Source organism: Dasypus novemcinctus, unplaced genomic scaffold, assembly GCF_030445035.2.
Source record: "Dasypus novemcinctus isolate mDasNov1 unplaced genomic scaffold, mDasNov1.1.hap2 scaffold_69, whole genome shotgun sequence".
NCBI lineage: Eukaryota > Metazoa > Chordata > Mammalia > Cingulata > Dasypodidae > Dasypus > Dasypus novemcinctus.
The window spans coordinates 3,430,201-3,445,956 of record NW_026688628.1 but is presented as its reverse complement, the minus strand read 5'-3'; the positions used below and the strand labels follow the sequence as shown (position 1 = coordinate 3,445,956).

General features: G+C 40.3%; 1 long non-coding RNA gene across 2 annotated transcripts in view; it reads left to right on the top strand.

Annotated features, from left to right (window-relative positions):
- The window catches only part of LOC139438562 (uncharacterized), a 150,470-nt gene that overhangs the window by 64,308 nt on the left and 70,406 nt on the right, over window positions 1-15,756 (top strand). The window contains exon 3 of one of the 2 annotated variants that reach the window (XR_011648236.1): window positions 3,950-4,026. This is a non-coding gene — a long non-coding RNA (uncharacterized lncRNA). Of the gene's footprint in view, window positions 1-3,949; window positions 4,132-15,756 lie in introns of both variants that reach the window. The other variant, XR_011648237.1, reaches the window with a different exon arrangement.

Sequence of the window (15,756 nt, the reverse complement as noted above, 5' to 3'; positions counted from 1 at the left end):
AGTCCCAAGAATGCCCCCATATTACATCTGTTTTTCCCTCTCCTTTCCCTCAGAACCTCTACTGGCCACTGCCTTTCACATCAATGATACAAATCTTCCATTGCTAGAATCAAAGTAAGTCTATGGTAGGATACCAGTAAGTCTACTTTAGTCCATAGTTCATTCCCCCAGTGCTGAGGATTCTGGGATGGTGATGCCCATTCCACCTCTAATTGAGAGGGGGCTTTGCTCCCATAGAGCAAGATGCATCAGAATATCTTACTTACAGTTGTAGACTCTTTATGTTTCTTGGGATGGTTGTTGTGCCATCCACCCATCATTATTGTGCCATCATTTCCTAGTTAGTTGTACTGGGTGAGTCCAATGAACTGTTGAGATTCAAAGCCCAGCTGGGACATGGACAGTCCAAATATTTAAGTCTCTTGAATGTACACCTTATAATCTATTTATTTTGAAGCAAGTACTTTGAAAAGCAGGATTTATTTAGGAATATTAAATTTATTTCTTATACATCTTGTACTTTTTTCCCCTTATTTCCTCCATTCCTGCCTTCTTTTGTGTATAGTTGATCTTTTGTAATGAAACAGTTTTTTCCCATTCTTATTTATTTTTCTGTATATTTTTTAGATATTTTGTAGGATTATGTTGGAGTTTATATTTAATGTCACAAATTGATAATAATCCTCTTTGAATTGACGAACTTACCTTCAGTTTCAAGAGTAATAATAAGAAACTAAAGGGAAGCAGATGTGGCCCAATGGTTAGGGCATCTGCTTGCCATATGGGAGGTCCAAGGTTAAAATCCAGGGCCTTCTGACCTGTGTGATGAGCTGGCCTACACGCAGTGCTGATGCACGCAAGGAGTGCTGTGCCATGCAGGGGTGTCTGCCGCATAGGGGAGCCCCATGGGCAAGGAGTGCACCCTGAAAGGAGAGGCACCCCGTGTGAAAAACATGCATCCTGCCCAGGAATGGTGCCACACACATGGAGAGCTGATGAAGCAAGATGACACAACAAAAAGACACAGATTCCAGGTGCTGCTGACAAGAATACAAGCGGACACAGAAAACACAGTGAATGGACACAGAAAGCAGACAACTGGGGGAGGCAGTGAAGGGGAGAGAAATAAATTTAAAAAATAAAAGAAGAGAAACTAAAAGTTAATTATTAGATAAAATACTTTTAAACAAAATTAATTCAGAAATGAATTACATTTTAAGACATATAACTGAAAACACCTCTAAAACTAAATGATCCTGAAAATATATGCACATTTAAGGGTTATGACTAGATTTTGGCAAGATGATGGCAGTTGTTCCATTTTAGAAAAAGAATTCAATATTGGGTTAAAAGGCAATAATCAGATGCAGAATGAAAAACACTTGTACAATAGAGACAGTGAGAACAAAGGCCTATATTTAAGAGTGGGAGAAATATGGAACCAGGAAATACCCAGAATTAAGTGCCATGTCTTTGAGCATTTTACAGAAACTACAGGAGAGACAGCTCTGTGGGGTTTGGAAAGCTGTTCTGAATCATAATACTGCCTACAAATTCAAGGGAAAAAAATCATATAAAATGACCAATAGAAAAAATACTCATGTCAAATGACATACAAAGGTAATAAAGGGCAAAAAAGGAATAAATGCAGAGTAACAGTATACAATGAAATGAAAAATCTTCATTTTGGTGTTCTTTATGGTGTAGTTTTTCAAAAAACAAGGTGTTAGGCATTAAGAAAATGAAGCAAGATATGAAAAGACATCAGATAATAAAATATGAAGGGACAGAAATGTGGAAAGAATGTGGAAAAAAAGGAAAAATCACTTCAAAATGTAATGCAAGCTAGAAGAAACACAGTGAATGATAATGCCTTATAGGAAATAGAAGTTGATGAAAGAAAAAAATTATTCAAGAGAAAATAAAATTTTTTTAAAGATTTGAGAAAAAGTGTCAAAAGCTAATGATAGGTATGGAAGAACCAACATGTGAATAACTGGTGTGCATGAAAAGACAAAACCAAAGCAGAGACCTGAAATAAATTTAAAGGTATCATTTTTGTCTGTAAATAGAAGGAATGCTTTGAGCACTGAATGAGAATGAATATAATGACAATATATAGTCTAGTAGAATTGATGGGTTTCACAGAAAAAGAAAAAATCATTTGTACATCTAGCACAATAGATAGAAAATTAGATCCTCATCAAGGTTTTTGAAGACAATACATTGTGTTAGAAGAAAGTGGAGCCATTAATTTTATACCCAACAAAATTGATTTGCACATATAAAAGACATGGAAGTCCACATTATACAGTTAGACCCTGGGTAATATTGTTCCCACATTCCCTTCCAGCTGAGTGAACAGAGGTCAGTAAAGGTTTAGAAAGTATTTAGAAAGACATTGGCCTGAGGACAGATGCTAAGTATTACATTTACACTTGTTCCACTATGACTAAATGGGGTTGTATGAGAGAGGGAGTGTCTTTGGTGAAAGCTACTAGGGAGACAGACATAGGATAATTCAGGAAGTTTTAACCCTCTTTAGGGTGCTTGATAAATATTAAGAAAACTTGTAGGAGATAAATATTGTTTAATATAATAATACCTAACATTAAAAGTAAACTCTCTTTCTAAACCTCACTTTAAATCTGTCAAGCTAAAACCAGACTTTCACTAAATCAGCTGATTAGAGAATGGGTATAAGGGGTTGAGTACTGAGGTGTCTCCATTTTAAGGAATTATGCCTTTCATTCTGCAAACACCAGCTCTTCTGAGGCTCTGGCAAAGACCTTCAGTTCATGCATGGTCTTTGTAGCTGTTGATACTAGGATCTGGAAAACAAACACAAGTTCCAGAATCTGGAAAGGCACAGAGATTAATGGCAGAGGAAGTTGTACACAGTGACCCTACTTGCTCTCTTGCCCAAATTAAGGAGCCATTGGATGGATGGCTGAGCAACTTAGGCGCTTTTATGGAAAGTGTTTCTGTCCCCTGGGTAGAAGTTGTTAGGGCATCCTTTACCTCCTGTGCCTATTTTTACCAGCTAGTTCCTAGCTCCACGTGCATGTTAACATAAAATGTTGATCGCAGTTACCTAGTGTTGCCCTCCGTTTTGCCAAATTTCCTGAAATGCCAAAAAGAAAGCTAGAAAAGCAGTGGATTCCATATGCACTTGTTTCCCTTCCCCTCTTCTGATCTGCTCCACATTTCCTCTTTTTCTCTTCATCTCTTCTTTCTTCCCAAGTCTCTTCTCTTGAACCAGTACAGAATAATTTCTGGAACCAAACGTGTTCTGGAACAGTGTTGGCAGCTGGGGGAGGGAGGGAAGAAAACATTTATGCATGTCCGAGTGGCCCAGTACAGGAAAACGCCTGTGTGGCCTGAGGAAAGTTCACAGGGAGGGGGGTGGTAGACTTTGGGGGACAGGGCTGACCTGTCTCACTGGAGCTGTGGGTCCTGAGAGGAGCAGGGAGCCCTGGGCCCTGTGCTCCAGAGACTCTGTGGTGGGCCTGGTTCATTCCAGGAGACCAGATCAGCAGGAGTGTGAGAGCCAGTGTGTAGAACAAGCCAGGCAGTAGCCCCTTCACACAAGTCTTCCAGAAAGCCTGCCAGGCCTTGGGAAGTATTGAGGGGCAGCTGGACAGCAATCCCTCTCAAATGAAAGCAAGTTCAGGTTTTATTCCTAATCCTTGAATTTTGGATGTGGGTTTAGAGCGGAGGCTAGAAGTGTGTTCAAGGATATGCATCCCACTGCCCCTCTCCAGGACACACACTCACAGTCCCTCCCCTACCCCCACATTCACAAGCACACCACTCAGACTTGCACATAGACAGTCCCCAGTCCCTGTACACAGAGTCCATGCCACCTAAGGGAACACTGATGCTTGTAAGACCTAGTTCTTTACCTGGAAACTCTCTTTAACCATACCCCAATCCTCATTTCTTCCAGGATATGGAAACAGAATGACTCTCCAGATAAAGCCAGCAAGAATGCTCTGATTTTCTTATGCAGATATTCCCTCAAGAGTGAGTGCTTCCAGAATATGTGCTGTTTTTGCTTCCACTTAGAGTCATTCTCAATTACAGAAATGAAAACTCCATATTGGATCATGCTGTGTTGTGTTTGCTCAGGTACTTTGTTCCCTTGGTGCTTTAGAAGAACAGATGGGAAATGGTGGTCAAGTCAAAGACCCTATAAGCAAGTGGAGGGACATCTGTGGCAGAGCACATGCTTTGCTTAAACATAAATCCCTCAAGCCCATTTTGCTTTGTGATTACAAAATTCTTAATCAGTGGAGGAAAAAATTTTGCTGAGGTAAAGACCCCTACCACATAGTTTATAATCTGATGCCTTTTGTGGATGCCCTTTTAAAGAAGGGGTCAGTTTGAAGAGGACCCCACTTGACACTTTCCTCTGCTATAAATTGTATGTATCAAATATATTATACATAATTAGATATCCTTATCTGAAGTCAATGGAAAGAGAAAGAAACAAAAAGGGTGATATTTATATCTTAGACAAAGAATAGTGACCTCACCTCAGCATTAGATGGGCCACCTCATCTTCTTGGTCTTTGGGAAGCTCCACTATCATTTATTCGTTGGGAGCTTGGAGGTCACAGAGTATCTGCCAGCACATTGGTGTTTAACCAGGAATTAGTCAGGGAGTATTCTGGCCTTGAGCAGGAGGGTAGAGTGGAGTTTGTGGATTGACAAGTACAGTATGAGCTGCTGCTGGGCCATCCTTCTTACTATAAGAAGAATAGCAAAGACAGTAGAAGAAAAGAATTGTAGTTAAAGGCAACCTAAAGTAACTTTAATAATCAACCTACAAATGGTTCTAAAATTCAATGACAATTTCCCATGGTGCCTCCCATTTGTTCTGTATCTCACCTAAATTTCCAAAATTGCCAGTGTCTTCTTGACATCTTCCAGATCATTTCAACCTCCATGGAGTCACAAATGCTGACCCTGCAGATACTGTATGTTCTATAGGAATTTCCCTAATGAATAATGACTTTGAATATCTTTTCATGTACATATTGGTATTTGATATATCCTCTGGAGATTTATCTGTTCAAGTCCTTTGCCCATTTTTAATTGGTTGTTTTTCTTTTTGTTGTTGAGTTGTTGGTGTTCTTTTATACATACTGGCTATTTAAACCCATACTGGAAATAAGATTTGCATCTATTTCTGTAGGTTCTTTTCACTTTCTTGATAACATCCTTTGACTGACAAAACTTTTGACTTCTGATGAAGTTCACTTCTATTTTTTGCCATTGTTGCACATAGAATTCTGTACCTCAGTTTTTCCACCTGAGGAGGAGAATAGTAAATCAACCATGACATTTGTCTATGAATGACTTAATGTATATAAAGTATGTAGTGTAGATGCTGGGGAAGGTTAATTAAAGGTCCAATGTCTTGCCTGAGATCTCACAACTTAATATGACTCAGAGCTGGATTCACACATGGGAGTGGAAACTCCAAGGTCAGTGCCCTATCCATGAAACACAGCTGCTTTGCGAATAAATGACCACTTTATTTTAATCCTTGCTTAAATTTTAGTGTCTGTCAGAAATGGTGTAGAGGGTTGTGAGCCAGTGCCCTTATGGGGAAAATGGATGATAAGGTGGAAGGGTGTAGCTGTGCAGTGGCTGGGCATGATGATGGTGCAGTGAGGCTATTGGGCTGGGTGGTGCTGGTCTGTGAGGGCGTAGGGTTGGAGTGGTTTGCACTGTCCATGGAACTGGGGCACGGGTTGGGGGAGGGAACAGATGAGCTCTGGGGATTAGTTGTGTAGTGAATGGGTGTGACAGTGGTGCAGTGATGCTGTTGGGTTGGGTGGTGCTGGTTTGTGAGGGGTTGGGGAGGGGAGGGTGGGTTGGACTGTACATGGAACTGGGAGGAGAGTTGGGGGAGGGAGCAGGTGAACAAGGGATTTGTAGGTATGTGGTTGAAATGACAACATTGAGAATGTTATTTTGGCAAATATGGAAGGGAGAGTTATTGGTTTAGGGTTTTGGATGTGGAGAGCATGCAGGACAGGGCCCACCTAGGGAGTGTGTGAGTGTTCATCCCATTGTAGTATGTGTTGTCAGAGGGTGGAGACCCACGTAATGAGAGGGAAGGGGTGGCCTCCTGGGGAGTCCTGCTTGTTCTCAAATAGAGTGGCAGGAGTATCTTGAGATCATAGGAAGTGCCTTAAATGGGAGGACAGGCCAGTGTATGGAGCCCTCAGTGTTGTTGTAAGTGACCGTGAATCTCGTTCTTAAGGAATGAAGCATGATGCTTGCCCAGGTCCCAAGGGGAAGTGAGAGAGAAATAAAATAGGTGGAACATGGGGTGATTTTTGGGGTGATGGAATTGTTCCACATGGTCTTACAGTGATGGATACAGGCCTTGTTAGATGTCATCAAAATTTATAAAAGTGCAGGGTCCAAATTATAACCATAATGTAAATCATTGACCATGGTTAGTAGCAATGCTTCAATATTTGTTTATCAACTGTAACAAGTGTACCATCCACATGTAAAATGTTATTGATAGGGGAAACAGGAAAAGGGGGAGCATATTGGGTATATGGGAATACCCTATATTCTCCACATGGCTTTTCTATAACCTAAAGATTCTCTGAAGATACAATGAAGAAAATAAGACACTAGGGGAATAAATGGAAGAAAATGTTACTGTACATACAAGACAACAGATCTTATAGTGATGGAAGGCATAATGAAAAATTTTTCAATTTTTAAAAGTTATTTTTGTTATTTTTTAAACTATCATTTCATTTTCTTATTAATTGTGTTTGGTTTTTTCATTGGCTTCATTTTTTGAAGAAATGTTGGATCTAAGAAAGGCTCCAGCTGTGACAGGGGAGGATCATTGGTATGGGGTGTCGATGATGGGGCATTCATGGGAAGAGGTTCACCTGGGGCATGTATGTGAGGCATGTGGTCAGATGTTCATGGGGCATTGTCACAGTGGGTGAAGAATCACACAATAACCAAGAGAACATTAAATGTCCAGTTCTGCCACATTCCCTAATGGGACAGTAAGAATCCCCTGGGTATAGGGGCAGTGACTAGTAAAAGAGGATGGGCCGTTGATGGGCCCTTGATATTGATGACTGTACTTATGAACCTTTACTTTTGAAATTGAAACTGAGCTTAGTGTTATAGGCTGCCTAAGAGTTATCTCCTGAGAGACTCCTTATTACTCAAATGTGGCCTCTCTCTAAGCCAAATGCAACATATAAATGCACTACCTTCCCCCTTGCATAAGACATAATGCCCAGGGATGAGGCTCCCTTATACTGAGGGATTACTGCCAAGCACCAAGTAGCAAAGAAACTGGAAAAAGACATTGACCAAAAGGGGAAAGAGTAAAAACAAATGAGTTTATATGGTTTAAGAGACTTCAAAGTGAGTGGGCAGATCATTCTAGAGTTTACACTTATGCACGTCCTAGTAGGGTCTGATTGGCTGCTACAGTAAATAATTGCCTCAAATAGGTGGGTTCCTGAGAGCTCTGGAGACAGCCAGACATTATAGGCTGGGTTGACATCTGAGGAATTTGGCACCCTACCATTGGGTCCTACTTTGGAATTTATGCTCCCCAGTGTGACAGAGTTGGACTTAGTTGTGGTTTCAAAACACATGGCTCTTCTACCAATTGTATTTGAACCTATAGTTAGTAATAAAACTTATGCCCAAGAGACTTATAGTTTTGGGCTTTCTATGTGCCAGTTGGGCTCTGAAACTCAAGAGATTTGCAACACCTACTCTCCTGTTCATTGGGCTCACCAAGGACATCTGACAAGGAGATGAGAATGGACAACAGCCATTCCAAAGAACAGTGTCTGCAACTACAAGAAGATGGTCCCATCCACCTGCCCCTTGGGATCTAAGCCTCCTCTAAGTTAGAGGCAGACTGAGCATCACCTTTCCAGAATTCTTGCAATTGGGGAATGAATGATGAACTTCAGTAGACTTACTGTTATTCTGTTACAGACTTATTGTGATTTTAGTAATGGAAGAACTTTTATTATTGATGAGGAAGCAGTGGCCACCAGAGGTTCTGAGGAGAGGGAGAGGGAAAAATAGGTGTGATAAGGGGCCTTTTCAGGACACTGGAATTGTGCTTAATGATGTTACAGTGTCAGGTACAGGCCTTTATATGTCTTGTCATAACTTATAAAATTGTATGGGAGAGAATTTAAACTATAATGTAAAGTATAATCCCCACTTAGTGGCAGTGCTCCAATATGTGGTCATCAATTGTAACAAATGTACCACACTAATGAGGGATGTGGTTAATGTGGGAAAGTGTGGGAAGGGAAGGGAGTGGGGCATTTGGGAATTGGGAAAGGGAAAGGTTTTCCTGAGCCTTTTAACCTTCCCAGCCCCCTGGGCCTTCTCTTTGCCAGAGCTCTGAGTGAGGGGCTAGGTGTGGCAGATTAAAACAATCACCTAGGCTGTAGAATTAAAAATCAGTTTGTCCTGTGGCTCCCCAATTTAAACCTTTCAATAGCTTTAAAATAATGGTGGTTAATAATCCTATTAATGAATTTCAGGAAGCAAATGAAAAGTCCTTCAAAGCTATGGAAGATCTTTTCTAAATTATGATTGAAACAAATTAAACAATTGTAATATATTCCAGAACCTAGCATTCAGTATGCTTTTAAGATTATTCACAGTTTTAGAATTTTATTAAACAAGAGAAGTTTTAAACCTTTTGTAAAGGAAGGAAAAAGAACATTCCTGGAATAAACTATAATGATTTCAATGTTATTTAACTTAGATGTAATCTCCCTACATTTATAGAATGCCAGTTAAATAAATATTATATTAATTCTTTAAGACAATGAAATTCTAAATTCATGTTTAATGGAATTAAGTTAAACAGAGGAAATGTAGATCTGAACTTTCTTCAATGAATAAAGTAAGCTTCATTGGCTAATTGTAATTTTTTTAAAAAGACTTATTTATTCCTCCCACCTTTTTGTTTTTGCACTTGCATGTGCTTCCCGTGTCTTTTCTTTAAGAGGCTCCAGGAACTGATCCTGGAATCTCCGATGTGGGAGAGAGGCATTCACTTTCACAAGCTGCCTCATCTCTCAGTCTGCTGCATCTCTCAATGTCTCTCCTCTGTGTCTCACTTTGTTGTGTTACCTTGCTGCACCAGCTGTGTGCAGCATGGGCTGTCAGCTCTCCATGTCAATGGACTTTCAGCTCTACAGTGCTCAGGCCAGTTTGCCTTTACCAGGAGGCCCTGGGAATTGAAGCTGGGGCCTCCTATATGGTAGGTGGGAACCTGGTCACTGCCTCCCTAATTGTAGTTTAATAAGCTTATTTTAATGTGAAGTATCCAGTCCATGTGGTTATGGTAAATTATATGGAGTTTGGAAAAGCATCTTCTAAACTGAAGCATTTAAGTGACTAATTCCAGGAAACCATTATTAATTAGAACTGTACATTGATATTAATAATAAAGGGTAACTTCATAGGAGGGAAACCTATCAGAGGCCACCTCAATCTGCATGTTAAAGTGGTGGTATGGAAAGATAATCTTGATTGCTTTGGGAACCCTTAGTTTTCATAAAATACTGGAGAAAGTAGTTTCTCCTATACTGCTAAAGTAAAATAGCTGTTCATTTACATAACTTGGCAAAAGTAGTATCATTTAATATATTATATATTATATTGGAGGTATTTAGAAAGAATATAAAGATCAACAATATGGAAGTCTATCTCTTTTAAAATCTCTTGTGCATCTAAACCTGGCTGAAATACCCTGCATGTTGCCTGTCCATTTGAGCTGTTGGCCAAGTTGGTCACTGACCTCTACAAATAAAGGTATCTATCAGATCTCTGGTTATGCTCCTGAAGAGGATGAAGAGTACATTGCAGCTTCAGACTCCTGCAGCAGCCAGCGATGGATTGATAATGGCCAGATGGACAATGGACATTGCCTCCATGGTGGCTCTGTTTCATAGTGTCAAAGGGCATTGTGCACCAGGCACGTGAAACACTGGAGCCTTACCTTCCTAGTCTCTAAGATCAACTGTGCTGCAGCATGCTGGCTGTGTGAAGGACTCACTATGTGGAGCAACAGTGATCAGAGTACTGTTTGTAGAACTTAAACACAATTGGCATGATGGCCTGCTCCCATGGGAAGATAACATGTATGGTATTGTAAACCTGGAGCTTAGATCTATTAACTGCAGCTCAAAGAGGAATTTGTGCATTAATTCATGAATTATGAATTAATTAGTATAAAGTACTTACCTACATACTGATGAATATGATAATATCTTCAATTCTAGATCATACGCAGAAGGGTTTTGAGCATGTTAAAAATCTTGGTAAACTTAATTCATTTTATAAGTAGGTAAGGAATGTAGCTGTAAGATAAAGGAATGGCTCTCTTAAGTACCATCTTTATTTTATTTGCCATGTGCTTATCTTGTTGCCTATACTGTTTCTGTGAGTTTATGTCTAGGGCAGTCCCTCTTCACACTGCTCCTAGCTGTCCTAAGCATAACCACTGCTGTAGGAACTGGGATTGAAGTTCCTACCAAAACCTAGCAGGTCTACTACAGTCTCTCCCTGGAGTTAACCAACAGCATAAAAGAATTCAAGGAAGAATGCTGTTTCCATCAACTTTGGGAGGAAGCAGCATCTGAAGGTACCTGGCCTTTCTCACTCTTGTGATCTAATATGTCATGACTACACCCCTTTTTTGGTCTTTTTGCCACCATCTTCTTTATCTCTTTACTGGGACCATGGATTTTCAAAATTCATATTAAGTTTATTTCTGATGACTCAATGCCTTATTAATCATGTGGAGATTTCATCCAGTTCCAACCAGGATGTGGACCCATTTTTCCTCAAACACAATAGAATAGCGAGAGAGGTTCATGCCCTGTCAGGCAGGGACTACTGCCCTAACCAGCAGGAAGCAACTACAGAAGAATGACCTTGGCCCCTCAGCACCCCTTTAAGAATAATGGCATGAACTCTTTGAGGGTGAGTTGAGACAGTTGAGTACAGGGAAATGAGGAGATGAGCCACAACATGGCTAACAGACTACATGGCCATGAGACCCTTCTGAGTCCTTGACCTTGACTTTCAGGTTCCAGTTGGGACTCTTTCCTGGGCTGAGGGGAGGCACTGCATATTCCAAAGACTACTCAGCTTTGACCCCCATTATTGGTGGGGTAACCAATAGCAGCTTGGGCTGCTCCCATTACCTTTAGTAAGGGGAGGAAAAATTCATAGCTTTGAAGGTGACCACTCAAGCCAGAACTCACTTTCTCTGCCTAGAGAAGCTGACACCAGTATTGGTGCTTATTTCCACCCTCTCCATTTCTCAGCAAGTTCTCTTCTTTCTCCCATTTCTAAATAAAATCTTTTCCCTGGCTTAACTAAAAAAGAAAGAAACAAAGAAAGAAGAGAGATTCCACAATAGATGTTACAGATGGAGCTGTGAATAGGGTTTAGTGACTTCCACAAATGACAGTCCACTTAGCCGCAGAATGTCCCCAGGGTACAGGAAGCCTGGATGTGCAATTCTGAAATCCCAGAATGTTGCCCCATTAGTAGGAGACCAACATTTTCGTGGTTTGAATCCACACAATTCCGAGTAATGTACATGTTTTCAAGATGCTCAGTAAGAGAATCAAGGTGTCTTGTGGCTGGCAGGATTTTTATGTGTAGATGGAAAAATTTAAAATATCAGTAAACAAAATTACATCTATTCTTTCTTGCTAGAGGTTATTTCTAAAATAAAGTGTTTGAATACAGTATGCGCAAAAGTTACTGATGAGTTTTTGGACCATGTGATATACATAAGTTACTTTGGCAGATCTTTTATATGCCTGATAATAGGAAAACCAATTGTTGGTAAAATTGTAGGTCCTATTAAAATGACTCTGAACCTATAGGATTGGGAATCTATAGCACTAGAAATAAAGTTTTTTAAAAAATCTGAAAATAGCTGCCACCACGAAAACCAAATTAAAAAACTAAATAAAAAGAAAACTGAAATTCAAATGCCTCATATGAATGATAAGAGTCATTGAAAAGGCAGCACTAAAATACAATGAGAAATTAAAATTTAATTGTAAAATACTTATAAGCTTAAGTTCAGAAATAAAATGTATTTAAAGTCATGTAATTGAAAACACCTTTAAAGATAATTGATTCTGAAAATATATACACATTTAAAGGTACCTAGACAAGATGGCATTTGTTCCCTTCCAAAATAAGAGTTTAAATAAGGGGCAATAATAATCAGATGGAGAAACTAGAGAAACTAGAGAAGGACAGGTGCAGTGGAGAAAAGGAGTATGAAGACCCATACTTAAGAGGATATGAAAAGATCTTGCTGGGGAAGGGGGGAAAGGGTTTGATGTTGACTATATGGGAGTCCCCTATATTGTATATGCGACTTTACTGTGATCTAAATTTTTTTCAAGACAAAATTAAAAATTAAAAAAAAGGGTGTAGGCACCAAGGAAGGAATGAAAGAGATTGCCTTGCCATTGTACATACAGGGCAACAGCTATTACAGTGATGAGACAAAACACCAAAACCAAAGTTTTATGATATTTTTCATTTTTTAGTACCCCTGTTTTTTACTTTATTTCAGTTTTTCTAAATATGAATTTTGTTTCTAATCTTGAAACCTATTACTATTTCATTTTTGTACTGATCAAATTTGGCAATATATTATGCTTCATTTTTGAAGAAGTTTTGAATCACAGTAGGGTTCAACTATGGCAGGGGAGGAACACTGGTATGGGGTGTCATTGATGGGGGCACATGGTTGGGAGGGAGTTCTCCTTGGCATGTATATAGGGTATATAAAAATGTTTGGATATTCATTGGGTATTGTCACAGTAAGTAGAGTTACAAACAACAGCTGAGGGAGTGCTGAGTTCCCAGCTAGGGGAGCTCTGTCACATTCCCCAGCAGAACAGCAACCGTCCCTCTAGTGCATGGGCAAAGACCAGTGAAGAAAGATGGTCCAATGATGGGCCCTTGGTACTGATGACTATGCTTGAAATTCCAACTAGGCCTAGAGCTGCAGGGTGCATGAGAGTTACTCCTGAGAGCCTCCATGTTGCTTAAATGTGGCCTCTCTCTAAGCCAAACTCAGCATGTAAATGTGTTACCTTGCCTTCCACGTGGGACATGACTCCTGGGGATGAGCCTTCCTTGCACTGAGGAATTACTCCCAAGCAGCAGCTGGTGATGCAACTAGAAAAACGCCTTGAATAAAAGGGGGAAATGGTAAAGACAAATGAGTTTATATGACTAAGAGACTTCAAAATGAGTTGGGAGGTCATCAGAGGGGTTGCATTTTTGCACACCTCAGCAGGATTCCAGAGACAGCTAAAATAAATAACCTCAGGTAGTGGTGCTCCTGAGGGCTACAGAGGCACACATGTTCTACGGTCACTGCAGATGGCTCTGGTGTTCAGTGCCTTGCCAGTGGACCCTATTTTGGAATTTGTGCCCCCGAGTGTGATGGATTTGGACTCACATGTGACCTCTCTACACATGCCTCATCTGTCACTTTTGCTGAACTTGGCATTGGTGTATACTCAGTAGACTTGAATCTCTAGGCTGTCCATGTGCCAGCTGGACCCTGAGTCTCAGCAGAGTTGTGGCACCTTACTCTCCAGTTCATTGGACTTACCCAGGTCAGCTAACAGGGAGGTGAGGATGGTGAACCACCACACCAGGGAACCGAGAGAGTCTACAACTGCAAGCAGGAGAATTGCATCCATCAGCTATGTGGGATCTAAGCCCCCTCTCGATTTAGAGGTAGAGTGGACATCACTATCCCAGGGTCCACAGGATGGTGGAATAAAATATGGATTAGAGTGGACTTACTGGTATTCTACTATAGAACTGTTGTGACTCTAGCAATGGAAGACACTGTATCACTGATGTGGAGACAGTGTACAGGGGAGTTGCTGAGTACAGGGAGAGGAAGGAAGTGGTGTGATATGGGGGCATTTTCAGAATTTGGAGTTGTCCTGAATGATATTGCTGGGACAGATGCAGGACATTATATATCCTGCCATGTCCCACTGAATGGACTGGGGGAGAGTGTAATCTTCAATGTAAACCATAATCCAGGTGGTATACCAGTGCTCCAAGATGTATTCACCAAATGCAGTGAATGTGTCCCTGATGAAAAGGTTGATGTGTGAGGTGTGGGTTGGGGTAGGGTGTGGCATAATCAGAACTTCTTATTTTTTAAAAAATTAATTTATTTCTCTTCCCTTCTCCCCATCCCAGTTGTCTGTTCTCTGTGTCTATTTGCTGCATTGTCTTCTTTGTCCACTCTGTTGTCAGTGGCACGTGTGAATCTGTGTTTCTTTTTGTTGCATCATCTTGTTGTGTCAGCTCTCCATGTATGCGGCTTCTTTCACTCTGGGTGGCTCTCCTTACAGGGTGCACTCCTTGCATGTGAGGCTCCCCTACACAGGGGGCACCCCTGCATGGCAGGGCACTCCTTGTGTGCATCAGCACTGTGCATGGGCCAGCTCCACATGGGTCAAGGAGGCCCAGGGTTTGAACCACGGACCTCCCATGTGGTAGACGGATGCCCTAACCACTGGGCCAAGTCCGCCACCCACAGAACCTCTTATTCTTTTAAATTTTTATTTGAGTTTTTTTTTAAGATACATAGATCACAATAAATGTTACATTAAAATATATGTGTCTCCCATGTATGAGGGACCATAGATATGGTGAGAATCATTAGAAAGAAACTTGTGGTTGTAAAGGTGCACAATTCAAAATGAGTGGAATAACTGTGAAGGTTAAGCTAATGTGTCAACTTGGCCAGGTAATTGTGCCCAGTTTTTTGGCCAAGCAAGCACTGAGCTAATTGTAATACAAGGACATTTATGGACTTTAGTCACCAGTGACTTTACTGCATAGATAGCTGATTGCATCTCCATCAGTCAAGGAGATTGTCATCAGCAATGAGTAATGCTTTATCCAGTCAGCTGAATGCCTTAAAAGGGGAAGTGATTCCAGCATTCCTGGACAACCACTGTCTCCCAGAAACTCATCAAGAACTTTCATTGGACTTTCATTGGAGCCCTTGGTTTGTAGCCTGCCTGTGGAACCTGGACTTGTGCATTCCCACAGTCATGTGAGAGACTCATATAAAATCTCTTACTGTTGACAGGTATCTCCTATTGATTCTGTTTCCCTAGAGAACCCTGACTAATAGAGTAACCATGACTATCAAAAAGATGTCAGAATATTGAATTGTTATGTAGACTCACAGGTATTTTCAATCTAAAATATGGTATGTGTACTCTCAGATAATTGGATGTTAAGTGAGGGATTATTTCTAGAAACTGGTCAGAATTATGTTAAAGGAATGCATTTTATTCCACTATTTTCAGAAACAGAGATACATTTTAAGAGAAAATACATATCTCAAAACTCCCAGAGCCATTTTTCCCACATTTTTATTATGTAGTGCATTAATCTCATAAAATATTGAAATTGAGGCAAGTTCCCTACATCAATTTTCCCATGAAAACTGTAGGGAAGACAATATTCAAGAAACATTCTAGTCAATGCTATCCCAGTCAATATTTTTTATTTAAGCAAAATATTTTAAAGCTGTAATATACTGTTATGTTACATTTTATTTCTTAAAGAATTATTTTTGTCATTTCTGTGTTTAGTTTTCATATCTAAGGATGAAACTTTTGA